At 47.8% G+C, this 16,618-nt stretch overlaps 1 long non-coding RNA gene across 1 annotated transcript in view; it reads right to left on the reverse strand.

Moving 5' to 3' along the window:
- Window positions 1-9,850: 9,850 nt before the first annotated feature.
- LOC115652873 overlaps window positions 9,851-16,618 on the reverse strand; it is a 41,409-nt gene continuing 34,641 nt past the window's right edge. Inside the window, exon 3 of the long non-coding RNA XR_004000762.1 lies at window positions 9,851-10,253. This is a non-coding gene — a long non-coding RNA (uncharacterized LOC115652873). The remainder of the gene's footprint in view (window positions 10,254-16,618) is intronic.

The raw sequence follows: 16,618 nt of genomic DNA on the forward strand, positions 1-16,618 counted from the left end.
GACAGTTTTTCTCCCAGCTGTTTATTCAGCATTTGAATTAAATAGCTGCTAACAAGGAAACTGGCAGTGTAAGTCACAAACCTTTCTCCTTTTGCTTTTGCCAGGTTTCCCTCTGTCCACGGACAGCAGGACAGGACAAACAAGGCAATGCTGAATTTCAAATGTAAAACCCAAGGAGAAAAGCAGCCTTACGGGCCCCATCTTTGTGCATCAGGAAGAAGCAAAGAAAGGGACAGACACATTTTCCTCCCTTTGCAGGTCACCTTAAAGGTCCACGCAGAAAGATACAAGGCTTGCTTCAGCCATCATCCAAAGGAACAGAAACCCAGAAGCTCCTTGGCCAACCCAGCCATCTGCTCCAGATCCATTCTTAAAGGATCACGTCCCTCGGCCCTCCAGGAAACAACTGCCTGAGGCTTATGAGTCTCCCCTCCCTCAGCATGCCTGGGGGGGGTCACCTCAGTGACTAATCCCTCTTAACTCCTAGTTTAGCTATCCAAGAGAGGGGCTTTAATTCCACTCCTGCCATCACGTGGTCCCCTGCCCCATAAAAGAATGTAACTAGGCACGTTTAAACCCTGCTCATACTGCTGGATAGTTTAACCTGACCCACTGTACTAGATGGGAGTGAAGTCTGGGGCCCGCGGGCCGTGACGAATGGGACACACCTCTAGGAAGACCCCTGCCCTGTGGATGTGCAGAGCTGGGACCTGTCTCTCTGCTGATTCGCTGTAGCAAAGGGAAGGATCCATGTCCAGTACCAACTCAGTCAGAGTGAAACTCGCTCTCCCTACACCACAAAGCACCGACGGATCTGATCAATACACACTCCGCTGCTACGCAGCATCGTTGCCAGTTCCCAACGACCTCAGCAGGCCAAGCCCTGATAGAAACCATGCAGCACTCAAGGCGCTAGTAGGTGCCATATGCAACCCGCTAGGAAGAGCAGGCCCAGTGGTAAAGCTTGCAAAACCCGGAATCTCACCAGAATGAAGCAGAATCTCTTACTTGGAACCAGGGGCCTGGTAAACTGCAACTAGCGACTGTGGGCAGCAAGTCGAGCCAGAAATGGCTGTGTGATCAACATGACTTAGAAGATGAGAGAGATTTTTTACTCTCGTGTTACAAAATGCCAAGAAGTTTACCCAGGATCTTAGCATCGCCACCCAGAAATACTGAACAAAAAGGGAACAGGGCCCTTCTTGTTCCATGTTTGTACAGCACCGAGCACAGTGGGGTGCGGGCCCCAGGAGCGGCCCCAGGATTTTTGCAATCCTAGGCGGCAGCGCTCCTCCTCTGAACATTTGGCAGCGGGGGGTCCTTCTGCTCCGCGTCTTGGGGCACTTCGGCGGTGCGTCCCGGAGCAAGTGAAGGACCAACCGCCAAATTTCCGCCGAAGATCCGGAGCGGAAGGATCCCCCTCTGCTGAATTTCCACCAAGGGCGGGGAATGCCATCCCGCAAATCCTGCCGCCTTGGGTGACTGCCTAGGGTCACCTAGTGGAAGCGCTGGCCCTGGTGGGCCAATGACCAGGGTGCCAAGGTGCTATCACAATACAAATACACTGGACCCTCGCTAGAAAGCAGGATTTGGGATCCATGCGCGGTACCACGTTAATGCAGGGATCGCGTTAAAATAAATTGCAATTAAAGTAATTACATTTGGGAGCCACCACCACGTTATGTGCGAATTTGCGCTATATAGACGTGCGTTCTAGCGAGGGCCCGTTGTATATAATAATAAAAGAAGAAAAACTGGGCTTGTGTCTTTAAGAAAAAAGAGCCGCCACTAACAGCCTTCCTCAATGGCTCTGGGCAATAGAAACTTGCTGCATTAGCCTGCAGACAAAGGATATAAATGCCGTTTGAACAGGCTGGGACAGCAAACGATGTGACTGGTCCGCATGGAGGATAACAGCCTACTACTGCTCACGTGATAGACGTTGGGACTATGGCGATGATGGTCCTGGGTTTTACTCTGCTGACAGCGCAGGGTTGGGGTGGTAACAACACGCTGCTGTAAAACCTGTCCTTAGACACACAGTTAACTTGGGCACCAGCAGGACAGCCCTGGTTATGCTGCTAATCATCTGCACTTTTATACCGTGCTTCTCATTGGTAGATCTCAAAGGACGGTTGTATCATGATCCCTGTTTCACAGAAGGGGAAACTGAGGCACAAAGTGACTAAGTGCCTTGCCCAAGGCCCCCCAGCAAACCAAGTGGGTGGATGTCGAACAAGAGAGGAGGGAATGGCCCATCTATCCAGACAGCTCTCTTTGAAATCCCCTTCTTCTTCTCTCCCCTACAAAGAAGAGGATGGGGAAGGCCAGTAATACCCTGCGATATCAGCTCCTTTGCAGCTCTGGCCATTCAGGGCAGCCTGACCCAATCCCTCTGCTGTCACAGCTCCAGCTGCTTATACATCTCAGCTGACCACTTCCCTTACCCATGATCCTGCGCTCTCCAGCCCGAAGCCCCCCGCCTCGCAGTTGTTATTTAACCCTTGGAGGGCCATGGAGGGATAACATCTCTCTGGAGACATAACGGCATTTCCATCCAGATACAGGCCTTATACTCTGCTCTGCTCAAACCCCACTGGGTCCTGCTTTGTGCTTCGCTGGGAGAAAAGCAGGCTAGGTTTATTAACTCATTTTCAAGTTTGGCCTCGGGCAGACTGGCAAACAGTCAAGTTAAATAGGCCGGGCTGGCTCCTCCGCCTGTGAGTTAATGGAATGAAGCGCTAATTACCATCCTGCTAGGCTGGGAGCCAGGCCTTGGGCCAGCCTCTGCCACCTGGCCCACTTTGCTTAGCGATTGTTTCCTGTCTTTGTGCCGCAAGAGGAAAAGGATCCACTCGAGCCTGGACGGAGTGGCGCTGAGGCCCAGCCCAGAGCAGGGCTCTGGTCACACTCAGGCTCCCAACATAGGGCCGGTGTTTTGAAGGACTCACCTTCCGTACTGCCCTCAGATTGTCACAGCAGCCCAGGGAGGGCGGCGGGGGTGTGTGCATTGCTCCAGGGCAGCAAAAAGCACTTGCTCCCTCCCGCGCCCAGCTGGAGTGTTGTGCCCCCTCCTGCGGGGCACTGGCTGGCCATGGGGACCTCCAGGGTACGTCCACACGGTGTTGTAAACCCAGGTCTGTGGGATCCAGGCTTGTGGCCTGGGCATTTGCGAGCGTCCACGCTGCACTGTAAGGGTGGGTTTGCTCTCGTTGGACCCAGGTCTCACAGCCACGCTGCCCAGTGCATACCTGACTCGGGTCTGCAGCTTGAACTGTGCCCACAGTGCAGAACGGCAGGGCCTGGACCCCACCTGCAGCAGGCTCTGACATCCCTCCACCCCTCCTGGGGAAGGGGAGCTTGGGCTCAAACCTGAGTCGGAGCCCAGGTTTAGTGTGCAGTGTGCACATACCCCAGGCCTGAGGAATGGAGCCCCATGCTATGGGAAAGCACCAGAACCCAGCAGCTTGCAGCCCAGCACAAGCCATGGCTCTGCACCAGCTTCCCAGGCAATACAGAGTCTGGATCAAGGTCTCTTTTTGTCCACAGTGCCTATACAGCCCTCTGACTATAACATCTGAGCACTTGCAGTCTTTAATGCTCACACCCCCCTGGGAGGCAGGGCAGGGCTACCGTACCCATTGTACAGATGGGGAAGAGAGGCACAGAGAGACTAAGTATCAGGGGGTAGCCATGTTAGTCTGGATCCACAAAAACAACAAGGAGCCCGGTGGCACCTTAAATAAATTTGTTAGTCTTTAAGGTGCCACCAGACTCCTTGTTACAGAGAGACTAAGTGATTTGCCCAAGGTCACCCAGGGAGTCTGTGGCAGAGCAGGGAATTCAACCTGCACCTTCAGGGCCCCAGGCTAGCACTCTAACCCCTGGGACCTCCTTCTCCTCACAGAGGTGGAAGGCTCTGTCTCCCATTGCCAATCCCCTGCACCACCTGACCTGCAGGGAAAACTGGTTTTGAACATGGCAGTACCACGCAGGTTACTGGGAAGGGGTCTTGCAGGTGAGACTGATACATTCATAGGTTCCAAGGCCAGGCGGGACCATTGTGATCAAACAGTCTGACCTCCTGTATAACTCAGGCCAGAGACCTGCCCCACAATAATCCCTAGAGCTGAGCTTTTCGGAAAACATCCCATCTTGATTTGACAATTGCTGGTGATGGCGAAGCCACCATGACCCTGGGTAAATTGTTCCAGTGATTAATTACCCTCATTGTTAAAAATGTATGTCTTATTCCCAGTCTGAATTTGTCTAGCCTCAACATCCAGCCTTTGGATCGTGTTCAACCTTTGTCTGTTAGGCTGAAGAGCCTATTATTGTTCCCAGTTTAGGTCCCTACAGACTGTAATCGAGACTCTCCATAACCTTCTCTTTGTTTAGTTAAACAGATGGAGCTCCTTGAGGCTGTCACTGTAAGGCAGTTTTCTGATCCTTCAGTCATTCTTGTGGCTCTTCTCTGAACTCTCTCCAATTTATCCACATTCTTCTTGAGTTATGGCCACCAGAACTGGACGCAGCATTCCAGCAGCGATCGCACCAGTGCCAAATACAGAAATAAAACAACCTCTCTACTCCTACCTGAGACTCCCCTATTTATGCATCCAAGGATCGCATTAGCCCTTTTGGCCCCAGCGTCTCAAGGGGAGCTCATGTTCAGCTGATTATCCAATAGGATGCCAAAATCTTTTTCAGAGTCCCAGGATAGAGTCCCCCATGCCGTAAGCATGGCCTACGTGCTTTGTTCCCAGATGTAGACAATTAGACAAACATGTATCCTTTGCTTGTGTGCAGTTTACCAAGCAATCCAGATCGTTCTGTCAGTGACCTGTCGTCTTTGTTATTTCCCCCTCCCTCAATTTTTGTGCCATCCACAAACTGCATTTGTGATGATTTTAGGGTTTTCTCCAGGGCGTTGATAAAAAAGTTCAAAAGCATAAGGCCAAGTATCAATCCCGGCAGGACCCAACTAGAAACATCTTTTTACAATAACATTTTGTGGCCTATGTCACCAGCTTTTAATCCATTTAATGTGTGCCATGTTCATTTTATATCATTCTAGTTTTTTAATAACTTTTTTAAGTTGGGATCAAATGAAATGCCTTACAGAGGTCTAAGTATATTATGTCAACACTGTTACCTTTATCAGCCAAACCTGCAATTTCATCTAAAAAGGATTAGTTTGACGGGATTTTCCATAAGCCCACGTTGATTGGCATTAATTATATTACCCTCTTTTAATTCTTTATAATCCAGTCCTCTATCAGCTGCTCCATTATCCTGCGCAGGATCAATGTCAGACTGGCAAGCCTATAATTCTCTGGGTCATCCCATTTCCCCTTTTTAAATACTGGCACAAGCAGAGGCGGCTCTAGACATTTTGCCGCCCCAAGCACGGTGGCATGCAACGGGGGGGTGCTCTGCTGGTCACCGGTCCTGCGGCTCCAGTGGATCTCCTGCAGGCGTGCCTGCGGAGGGTCCACTGGTCCAGCGGCTCCACGGAAGCTGCGCGACCAGCAGACCTTCTGCAGGCACGCCTGCGGGAGGTCCACCAGAGCCGCAGGACCAGTGGACCCTCCGCAGGCATGCCGCTGAAGGCTGCCTGTCTGCCGCCCTCCCGGTGACCGGTAGAGTGCCCCCTGCGGCATGCCACCCCAAGCACGCGCTTGGCATGCTGGGGCCTGGAGCCGCCCCTCGGCACAAGGGTAGCTTTCATCCAGCCTTCTGGAACTTTCCCAGTGCTCCAAGATGTATTGAAAATCAACATTACCGGTCCAGCAAGGTCCTCAGCCAGCTCTATTGAAACTCTTGGATCCAAGTTATTTGGACATGGTGATTTTAAAATGTGTAATTTTAGTAGCTGCTATTTAACATCCTTCTGAGATACTACTGGCATGGAAAGAGTGTTATCACATTATATGACAACATCATCTGGTTTCTTTGCAAATACAGAACAGAAATATTTATTGAACACTTCTGCATTATTATTGGTAACTCTTACTATTTCCACCTAGTATGGTCCTGTCAGGTCCCAAGGACCAGTCTGCATTGAACAGCCATTAGAGATCCCAGGGCACTTTCTGCAGGTTTAAGGTTTTGTTCCCATATGCCCTTCTCCCCACACTGTCACACATTCCACGCAGTGCTAATTGCCTTCTGCCCTTCCCCTCCCCAGAGGTGACTGCATCTCACTGGGGCTGCAGCTGTCTAATTTGTGGAGAATATGTGTAAATCCTGGTGTGTGACCCTGGGCATATCACAGCCCCGCTCTGTGCCTCTGTTTCCACAGCTGTAGAAGGGGGACAGTAACCTTGCTCTCCTTTGAAAAGCTCTTTGAGATTGACCAATGAAGAGGTAGGTGGTGTTATTAATTATTATCATTAAAAGACCCTTCATTAACTCTTTCTATTAATGATTAATACAATGCGGCCATGTGCAGTATTCAAGATAGCCTGAATTCCATGGACCAAGCCCTGCTCTGAACAGAAAAAAAAAAACAACAACCACTGAACCGCCCTACAATAATTTCAATTACACATGCACAGATCACTTTTTAATGAACCGCATCCTGGGAAGTTTAGTCACAGCAAGGAATCCATTTCCCCCTGCCAGCACGGATTTGTTAATTGCCTCCCTCCTGCAAAGTGACTCCATGGTGCTAATCCCCCCTGTCGCTGCTCCAAGCCTTCCAGTCTCCCTTTCTAACCACCCTTTCCCCCTCCCTCGGAGCAAAAAGCTCCCTATCTGAGTTCCTTGGGAAAGAAAGAGGAGCTGTTCCTGCAGCACGCCGCGGTTAAGTGTGAGCGCCCGGCGTTGCTACGAATGAAATGCAACCAGGGCTTGGGCGCTGCATGAGGCATTGGAGGAAGCTCAGAGAAGAGCAACAGGAACGTTCCAGGGACTGACTTCCAAGGAAAAACGAGGTGGCAGCCCCACTCTAATACAAGAACTAGGGGTCACCAAATGAAATTAATGGGCAGCAGGTTTAAAACAAATAAAAGGAAGTTCTTCTTCACCCAGCGCACAGTCAGCTTGTGGAACTCCTTGCCTAAGGAGGTTGTGAAGGCCAGGACTGTAACAGGGTTTAAAAGAGAACTGGATAAATTCATGGTGGTTAAGTCCATTAATGGCTATTAGCCAGGATGGGTAAGGAATGGTGTCCTTAGCCTCTGTTTGTCAGAGGATGGAGACAGATGGCAGAAGAGAGATCACTTGATCATTGCCTGTTAGGTTCACTCCCTCTGGGGCACCTGGTATTGGTCACTATTGGTAGACGGAACCCTGGACTAGATGGACCTTTGGTCTGACCCAGTACGGCCATTCTTATGTTCTTATGTTATATTCTCCTTCAATGAGCTCCTCCATGGGCCGAGCCCTGCCCCCTTCAGTGGGGTCTGCCTGAGCACAGGGCTCCATCCACCCGCAGCTCATTACAGACACAAGGTCTAGCTTAGGGAATGACCACTCTAGGGGAGACCTGTGACACAGCAGGCCACATGGAACTGATGGGGGTAAGCACCAAGGAGAGGGAGAAATTCTCTAGCCTCATAAGAGGGGGAAAGCCAGAATCGATGGGATGGGCAGGGTTAGGCACCTGCAGTCCATTGGACAAATACCGCTACCAGGAAAGAGGAAGACCTAGGCTCAGTGTCTGTGGGAAGAATCACTGATGGGGAGATGTAATATGATTGCAATACTTCCAGGGACCTGAAGAGCCCATGCCCCAAAAAGCATTACTGATGCATGACACTGCACAACCTGGGGGTGTAATAAATCAGGCACTGCTCGCCCTGGCGTTGGGAGGGGGTAGAACCAGTTACAATTTTTCAATTTTTTTCCCCGTTAACACCTGCAATTCCATCTGCCTTGAAATCTTTCGGCAAAACTTTCAATGTCTTGAGGCGAAAGCTGATCTTTCTGGCTGGGCTTGGAAACTTTCCATTGGACAGGAACATTTAGCATAATTCTCGTGTTTGTTGGAAAATTGAATTTTCCCCTCCGAACATTGCAAAGGAAATGATGGTTAATTTCAAACTCTGTTGCAACAATAAAATGCAGCTTCCAACCAGCCTAGACTGCAAGCCGTAATTCTCTATGGCCTCCAAAGTGAGCTGGGGTGATTCCAGTTTCGGGGGCCCCACCTAAGACACTATGAAAGGCCTGGTGGTTCAGACGATGCTGAGAAACTGTCCTCTGAAAGTCAAGCAATTCGGAGGTATCTCAAGTGAGTCTCCTATGAACTGAGGTACCCAAAATCACTATCGCTTTGGAAAATGTCACCCTACGTGCTTTGAGATCACTAGGCAGAAGGGACTTTTATTTATTTGTGCCACTTAACCTCTTTGTCCATGGGGCAGAGAGACCTTGTCATCAATGCAGCATGACCTTACCGTGATATTTGCAAAGGGACAGGCATCGCCTCTGGCACAGTCTGTCACCGCTCTGCATAATTCCCCCCCCACCCTGTTACTTAGCTTCCTTGACACCCCAGCTAACCATTCAGGGATCTGCACCCACGCTGTCAGCCAGAGGACAGAGCCTGGCTTGACTGATGGAAGCATCCCATCTAGTGCACAGATGCTCCCCCCTCCATTCCCCAACGAGCCGCACAAGTCATGTTTTGTATCTATTCTTCTCATCCAAGCAGACAAGAGACCACAAAGCAAAGGTCAATGGCTTGTGCCTCCAGGCACTAAACGAGACGGGGAGACAAGCAGACGATTCTGATGCACAGTTAACCTTTCAGCTCAGTCCCTACCTGCCCCTTCCCCCGCCCCCTGGCCACTGTCCACTCTGTGCTCCCCACACCATGCATCGAACACCGCTCCCGAATAGGGTTGCCAATTTCGGTTGGACATACTCCTGGAGGGTTCATCACGTGACAGACTCCAGGACAATTCTGGAGGTTGGCAACCCTATGCCCAGCAGGGAATGAGGATTTGTGACCTCCCCAGTGATACAGAGATAGAAATTTGGGGTTTGAAGAACATTTTTCTGCCCTGTTTTCCAGGGAGATTCAGTTTGTAGGTGTGTGCTGTGTTTTAAGGGCAGGGAAACCCAGGGACAGGGCTGGCAGGATCCTCAGATGTCCACACCTGGCTGGGATTTTCCGTGGGTGGGAAATGTTGACACTTCACTGTACCTTTCTGTTCCGAGTCGTCACGCAATACTGGAATATCGAGATTTTACAGAGAGTCAAAATACAATGCGGTTCTTTTGCCAAATGAAAAACTCCATGCAGTGGAAAGGCTTTAATAGAAAAAGTTGACATGTTTCATCAAAATGACATGACCTGACACCTCACAACATTCTTCCTTCCAATTACCCGAACAGGAAAATTTTAACAAATTTAATTGGCAGTTTTCAATGCTGGCAAAACCATGTTTTCCAAGACAACTTCTCATGCAAAACATTTCAGTTAACACTGATTAAATAAATAAAATACCACCAAAGGCACAAAAATACCCGCTTACATTTAAGCCTGGTCTACTCTTAAAAGATAAAAAGAATGAGGAGTCCTTGTGGCACCTTAGAGACTAACAAATTTATTTGGGCATAAGCTTCTGTGGGCTACAGCCCACTTCATTGGATGCATGCAGTGGAAAATACAGTAGAAAGATATACATACACGGAGAACATGAAAAAATGGGTGTTGCCATACCCACTCTAACGAGACTAATCAATTAAGGTGGGCTATTATCAGCAGGAGAAAAAAAAACTTCTGTAGTGATAATCAGGATGACCCATTTCCAACAATTGACAAGAAGGCGTGAGTAACAGTAGGGGAAAAATTAGTATGGGCAAATAGTTTTTACTTTGTGTAATGACCCATCCACTCCCAGTCTTTATTCAAGCCTAATTTAACGGTGTCCAGTTTGCAAATTAATTCCAATTCGGCAGTTTCTCATAACTTTGCTGACCTAACTCCCAGTGTAGATGCAGCTACGTCGACAGAAGAATGCTTTCATTGACCTAGCTCCCGCTGCTCGGGGAGGTGGATTACATTAAGACAGTGGAAAAGCCCCTTCTGCCGCTGTAGAAAGCATCTACCCTATGATGATCCAGAGCATAACTACAGTGCCATAGTGTAGACAAGCCCTATCCGAACTTAATTCCTCTAACTAGCCCACAACTCCCTTCTCTCCCTTTTATGCCGTGCAGGGTTTCCCCATCATGCCTTGCTCTTAAAGAGGTACTGACGCCTCAGAGTTCACCCAGCTTTCATCTTTGCAGAATCTCTGAAAAGGGAAAAGATAGGAAAATAAAGAACAAAATTACCGTCATATTGGCCAATGTTTTGATAGATAAAAGAGGGGGAAACAGTGATTACTTTAGAGTGTAGTCAGGAGGAAAACTCATGCTCAAAGGAAACCCTGTATGAGCCTTTATTTTCTATTCTACTCTGTTCAGTTCTATTATTTTAGGCATCTGCCACCACAGTAGCTGAGCACCTGGTTCTTGAAACCTCATCAGGGAAATGCTTCCCTATCCAAACGTCAGTGCATTGACATAACTAGAACTAAGATAAGAACCCTCATCTCCTAGTTTCCAGTTGTACATCTAGTCCAGTGGGTCACCGCACATCGCCAGAGAAGTTCCTCAAACTCTCCAAACCTCCGTTTTCCTCCCTGCCAAAAGGAACATAATGACAGGTTTCTGCGTCATGGGTTGGGGGAGCCCCTAACTGGATGATATTTGCAAAGTGCCATGGCCAAGATTTTAAAGATCAGGTGTCTAAAATTAGGCTCATAAACCAATATTTAGGCACCTAAATAAGTAGCTGGGTTTTCAAAGGTGCTAAGCACAGCAACTCCCATTGACTTCACTGGGGTCAGCAGGTGTCCAGGACTTTTCAAAACTAGACCATTAATGAATGTGCCTAAATATGGGTTTAAGAGTAGAGCTGTGCGACTAACCCATTCGTCCATTTGCTGGCTGCACCGAAAAACAACAGTAAAAAAAAAAAAAGAAAAAAGAATCACTGCAGGTCAACCCGAAACGAACATTTTTCAATTTTTTTGGCAAACCGAAAAATTGGGGTGAAATTGTTTTGGGCTAAATGTAACATTTCATTTCATGTTGGAGGGTTTTCTAAACCCTTTTTTGAAACTAAAAGTCATTTTGATTAAAAAAAAAATCAAAATATTTTGGGAGTTTTCTGAAGGTTTTTCTTCTTTTCCTGACCGAAACAATCCAGCGAATTTGATTCATGAAATGTTTCAGTCAACCCAAATCTGCATTTTCAGATGGAAAAGTTTTGGCTGAAAAAAAATCTATTTGGGAGGCGAATTGTAGCCCTCCCAAAGTAGGAGGCATTTGAAACCCAACTTCCCATCCCAATCTAGATCCAAATTTTCCATATTACAAACCCCAAGAATTAAAAAGGCCTGAGTCAGGCTTCCCAAAAATCAAAAGATTGCCTTAAAAATCACGGGATTTTAAAAAGCATAAAGGGTGAGGTTCTTTTTATTTACCTTCTGGGGTTTTGAGTCTCCAGGCATCCCATTTCTCAGCTTTTTTCTGCAACCAAGAGGGCTAGAAACTTTTTAAAATGAAAGCTGAGATTTTTACATAACTTGACTCCAGGAGCTGGAGCTTTAAAAGAAAGATCAACTATCTTGAGCTTGTGATAAAATCAGCTGGCAACAATGAATTCTGAAATTGACTCCATAGGTATAATAATGGGCCATACCAATCCGCTCCTGCCCCCTGGTGTTCTGAACATCCTGAGCTTGTTTGGATCCTGGGGCTAACTTTTTGGCTTGGGTCCATCCAACAGAAAACTTCCAGTCTTCCAAAACGTCCCACTTCATTAACACTTTGGCAACAAGCTGTGTGGCTTAGCATGTCCTGCTGAATCTGGAGCTGAGTTTGTAAAAGTGAGTGCATCTGTGTGTGTGTGTGTGTGATTGTATTTCAATGTGTGTACCTGGGTGACTGACTCCCTGTACATGTCTGTATCTGGTGTATCTGTGATTGCTCATGTGATTGTGTCTCTATCACACACACGTAAGCACAGTGTGCCAAGCGCATTTGAATGAGCGTATCTAGAAGGGATAAGTGTGAGTGGATCTGTGTGTGTGAGTGAACCCCTGGGGGTGTATGCACGATGGCAGCCCTGATGCACTAACAACAATAAATTGTTATTAGTTGTCCTTAGTGGTATGCCAGAAGGATTCGAGCAGCCCAAAGCAGATGAGGTTGGTTGGAAAACTTCCCAGAGAGTAGTTATCAATGGTTCTTAGGATGACCAGATTTGGGGGTGTTTTTCTTATATAGGCTGCTTTTACCCCTCATCCCCTGTCCCGATTTTTCACACTCGCTGTCTGGTCACCCTATTCATAGTGAGGTCCCACAAGGATCAGCCCTGGGACCAGTTCTGTTCAATACGTTCATCAGTGATTTAGATAATGGCATAGAATACACACTTCTAAAGTTTGTGGACGATACTAAGCTGGGAGGGGTTGCAAGTACTTTGGAGGATAGGATTAAAATTCAAAATGATCTGGAGAAATGGTCTGAAGTAAATAGGATGAAATTCAATAAGGACAAAGATGTGAACAAATTGGAGAAAGTCCAGAGAAGAGCAACAAAAATGATTAAAGGTCTAGAAAACCTAGGAGGGAAGATTGAAAAAACTGGGTTTGTTTAGTGTGGAGAAGAGAAGACTGAGAGGGGTCATGATAACAGTTTTCAAGTACATAAAAGGTTGTTACAAGGAGGAGGGAGAAAACTTGTCCTCCTTAACCTCTGAGGTAGCACAAGAAGCAATGGGCTTAAATTGCAGCCATGGAGGTTTAGGTTGGACATTGGGAAACACTTCTTGTCAGGGTGGTTAAGCAGTGGAATAAATTGCCTAGGGAGGTTGTGGAATCTCCCTCACTGGAGATGTTAAAGAGTGGGATAGACAAACACCTGTTAGAGATGGTCTAGATAATACTTAGTTCTGCCATGAGTACAGGGGATGGCACTAGATGACCTCTCGAGGTTCCTTCCAGTCCTACGATTCTATGAAGACCACCAAGTGACCTGAAACCCTTTATGAACATTAACTGCACTGAGTGACTTCCTGCTGCCCAGGGTTACATGGAACAGCTGCTTCCTCCTCAGACCACCACTGCCCCCCAGGGCCCTCCAAACTGACAGTGCCCCAAAGCCATTGAAATAATCAGGGAGAATGAGACTGGCTAAGCAGCATGGGATGGGGGAGGGGATCCTAGCACCCATACACAGCTCCAAAGCCCATTGAAGCTGGTAGAAGGGCTCCCATTGACTCCCATAGTCTCCAGCCAAGGCTCTAGCAGGACCCAATGAGAGATTATTAATTTATTTTTGTGAATAAGGGACATTTCCTCTTTGTTATTCAATCTCAGACAAATAACAAACAGATCCAGGGCCCCACCCTGCCTCTATGGGTGTTCGGCTGCCAGGGTCAATTGGAACAGGTCCGAGTCCCTGCAAATAGCAACTGATGAACCCCCGGGGTCTGTTCCCTGCTCCAACACAAGTGCCCCCCGTGTGACCTTGGGCAAGTCATTTAGCTGCTCTGTGCCTCAGTTTCCCCACCTGTAACGTGGGGATGATGGACCCCCCTCTCAGGGAGGCTAGGTGAGGATAAATGTATCAAAGAGCATGAAAGGTTCAGATCCTACAGTGATGGGGGCCAGACAATATCACAGATCGGTAAAAGGGTCTCTTACATTCCAACCTGTCGCCGCATGAGATCCCAATGCTGGCATCCCTCAAACTCTTCATGCACAGCTTGCCCCATCTACACCTTTGCTCTGCCCAAGGCAGGTGCCCAAACCATCCCTTTCAGTTCCATTCTGCACCCCCTTTCCTTGCTGCCCAGGTGCCCAGAAACCCCACACTTCCAGCCTCTCTGCCTTCAAACATGCTTCTCACATGAACGCCTTGCCACTAAGAAATGCTTCATACATCTCCTTGACCCTGGACCCCAGTCCATGCATATGCTTTTATGTCTCTGCTTCACACCAGATTCTGCAAGGTGCTGATTGTCTCCAGCAGCTGCCGTGGGTAGAGCTCAGCGCAGAACAGATTTTGCTCTCTGCTGGCCATTCCAAACGTTCAGAAAAAAAATATTTTGGAGTCACACCAAAACAAGCTTTTTGCAAATCAAACAGTTTTTTTAAAAAAGCATTTTGGGTCAAACAAAACATTTCATTCAACCCCAAATTCAGAGATTCTAGGCTAGAAGGGTAATCAATCATCTATCTGACCTGCATACCACAGGCCAGACGACGCCTCCCCCTGCAGCCAATAAAACCTTTCCAGTTTGATTTTGAACCCTTTTTTAAACTCTTTTTTTTTTTTAAATTAAAGGCAACTTCAAAACAAAACATTATTTCTATTAAAAAAATTAAAATATTTTTAGTTTTTCAGATATTTTTAGGGTTTTTTTCTAACCAAAAAAAATTTGACAAATATAACAACCAGACTGAGTCAGACCAAAGGTCCATCTAGCCCAGTATCCTGTCTTCCAACAGTGGCCAATGCCAGGTGCCCCAGAGGGAATGAACAGAACAGGGAATCATCAAGTGATCCATCCCCTGTTGACCATTCCGAGCATCTGGCAAACAGAGGCTAGGGACACCATCCCTGCCCATCCTCGCTAGCAGCCATGAACCTATTGGCCATGAATTTTTTGACCCCTGTTATAGTCTTGGCCTTCACAACATCCTCTGGCAAGGAGTTCCACAGGTTGACAGTACATTGTGTGAAAAAATACTTCCTATTTATTTGTTTTGCTGCCTATTAATTTCATCTAGTGACCTCTAGTTCTTGCGTTATGTGAAGGAGTAAATAACACTTCCTTATCTACCTTCTCCACCCCACTCATGATTTTATAGACCTCTATCATAGCTCCCCTTAGTCGCCTCTTTTCCAAGCTGAAGTCCCAATCTTATTAATCTCTCATATAGCAGCTGTTTCATACCCCTAATCATTTTTGTTGCCCTTTTCTGAACCTTTTCCTATTCCAATATAAGTTTTTTGAGATGGGGTGACCAGATCTGCATGTGGTATTCCAGATGTGGGGGTACCATGGATTTATATAGGGGCAATATGACATTTTCTGTCTTATTATCTGTCCCTTTCTTAATGATTCCCAACATTCTCTTAGTTCTCTCGATTGAGAGGATGTTTTCAGAGAACTATCCACAATGACTCCAAGAAAACAACACAAATTTGCGGAATGTTTTGGCTTTGCCAAATCTGTATTTATTTATTTTTGAAAAAAAAATATGAAGAAGAAGGTTTCAGTTGAAAAATTTGTCCCAGCTCCAGCTGTGGGACCTCAACTCTCATTGGCTTCGGCCTTCAGCAGTATCCTGCCCTACAGTCCTGGCCCCTCCTTTTTCTCTACAGCCCTGAGCATTGGCTGAATCATCAAACACCATGCTCCTGTAGCATCGCGGAAGGATCTAAAAGTGCTTTATAACCTGGAGGGGAGGCCCAGCTAACCACTGCAGAGAGGCAGCCACTTCTGGGGATGCCATTCAGCAAATGACAAAGAAAGAGACCACAGTCCTTTGGGTGAATTCTGGACTGTCCGTGCAATAGCGCAAAGCTGCCCTAGCCAGGATCACAGCCTGCACTGTTTGACACCCTGCAGCTGTTCAGGGCTTTTCACACCACCTCGCTGCCCACTGGGATCAGTAGAGAGATCGAGAGTTCATAATTCACTAGGAGCAGATTGAGCTGCACCTCCACATTCCTGGAAGCTCACCTAGCCCAGTGCTTTTCCTGTGCTGGCAGGCACAAGGCTTTTACCCAAGCTGAAGAGTGAGGAGATGGGCTGCAGCCGCACGTGAGCAGGGGTGAAAGCCTGTTGGATTGCTGCCTACTGGGGCACGTCTGCTCAGCGTTCAGGGACAGTCTTAGGTCCAGGCCTGACAATGGCAGGATTAGACCCCATAGAGCCCTTCCTAACTAAGCCATGGAGAAGCCCTGGTCCCTGATCCACGAGACCCTGAGCAGCGGTAGCATGGACCAGTTCAGGTCAGAGATAAGCAGTTCAGGTCTGCTCAGAGCTGGGATTCCAGGCACGATCCACTCTGAACTCTTCTGCACGTATTCCACCACTCCAATGCAAAGTCTGTTCCCCTCAGGCACCTGCTCTGGAAACCTCCCCATATATTATCCCAGAATCACAGTGACGGAGACCTGCTCACTCCCAAGACAGCCTGATCCAGATCCAAGCCCAGTCACAACCACCCCAGAGTCTGGCGCTGGTTAAAATCCAGGATCTGGTGCCTGCTAGTCATAAGAACGTAAGAACCGCCGTATGGGGTCAGACCAAAGGTCCATCTAGCCCAGTATCCTGTCTACCAACAGTGGCCAATGCCAGGAGCCCCAGAAGGAGTGAACCTAACAGACAATGATCAAGTGATCTCTCTCCTGCCATCCATCTCCACCCTCTGACAAACAGAGGCTAGGGACACCATTCCTTACCCATCCTGGCTAATAGCCATTTGTGGACTTAACCACCATGAATTTATCCAGTTCCCTTTTAAACACTGTTATAGTCCTGGCCTTCACAACCTCCTCAGGCAAGGAGTTCCACAAGCTGACTGTGCGCTGC

The sequence above is a fragment of the Gopherus evgoodei genome, chromosome 5 (assembly GCF_007399415.2).
Source record: "Gopherus evgoodei ecotype Sinaloan lineage chromosome 5, rGopEvg1_v1.p, whole genome shotgun sequence".
Taxonomy (NCBI): Eukaryota; Metazoa; Chordata; order Testudines; family Testudinidae; genus Gopherus; species Gopherus evgoodei.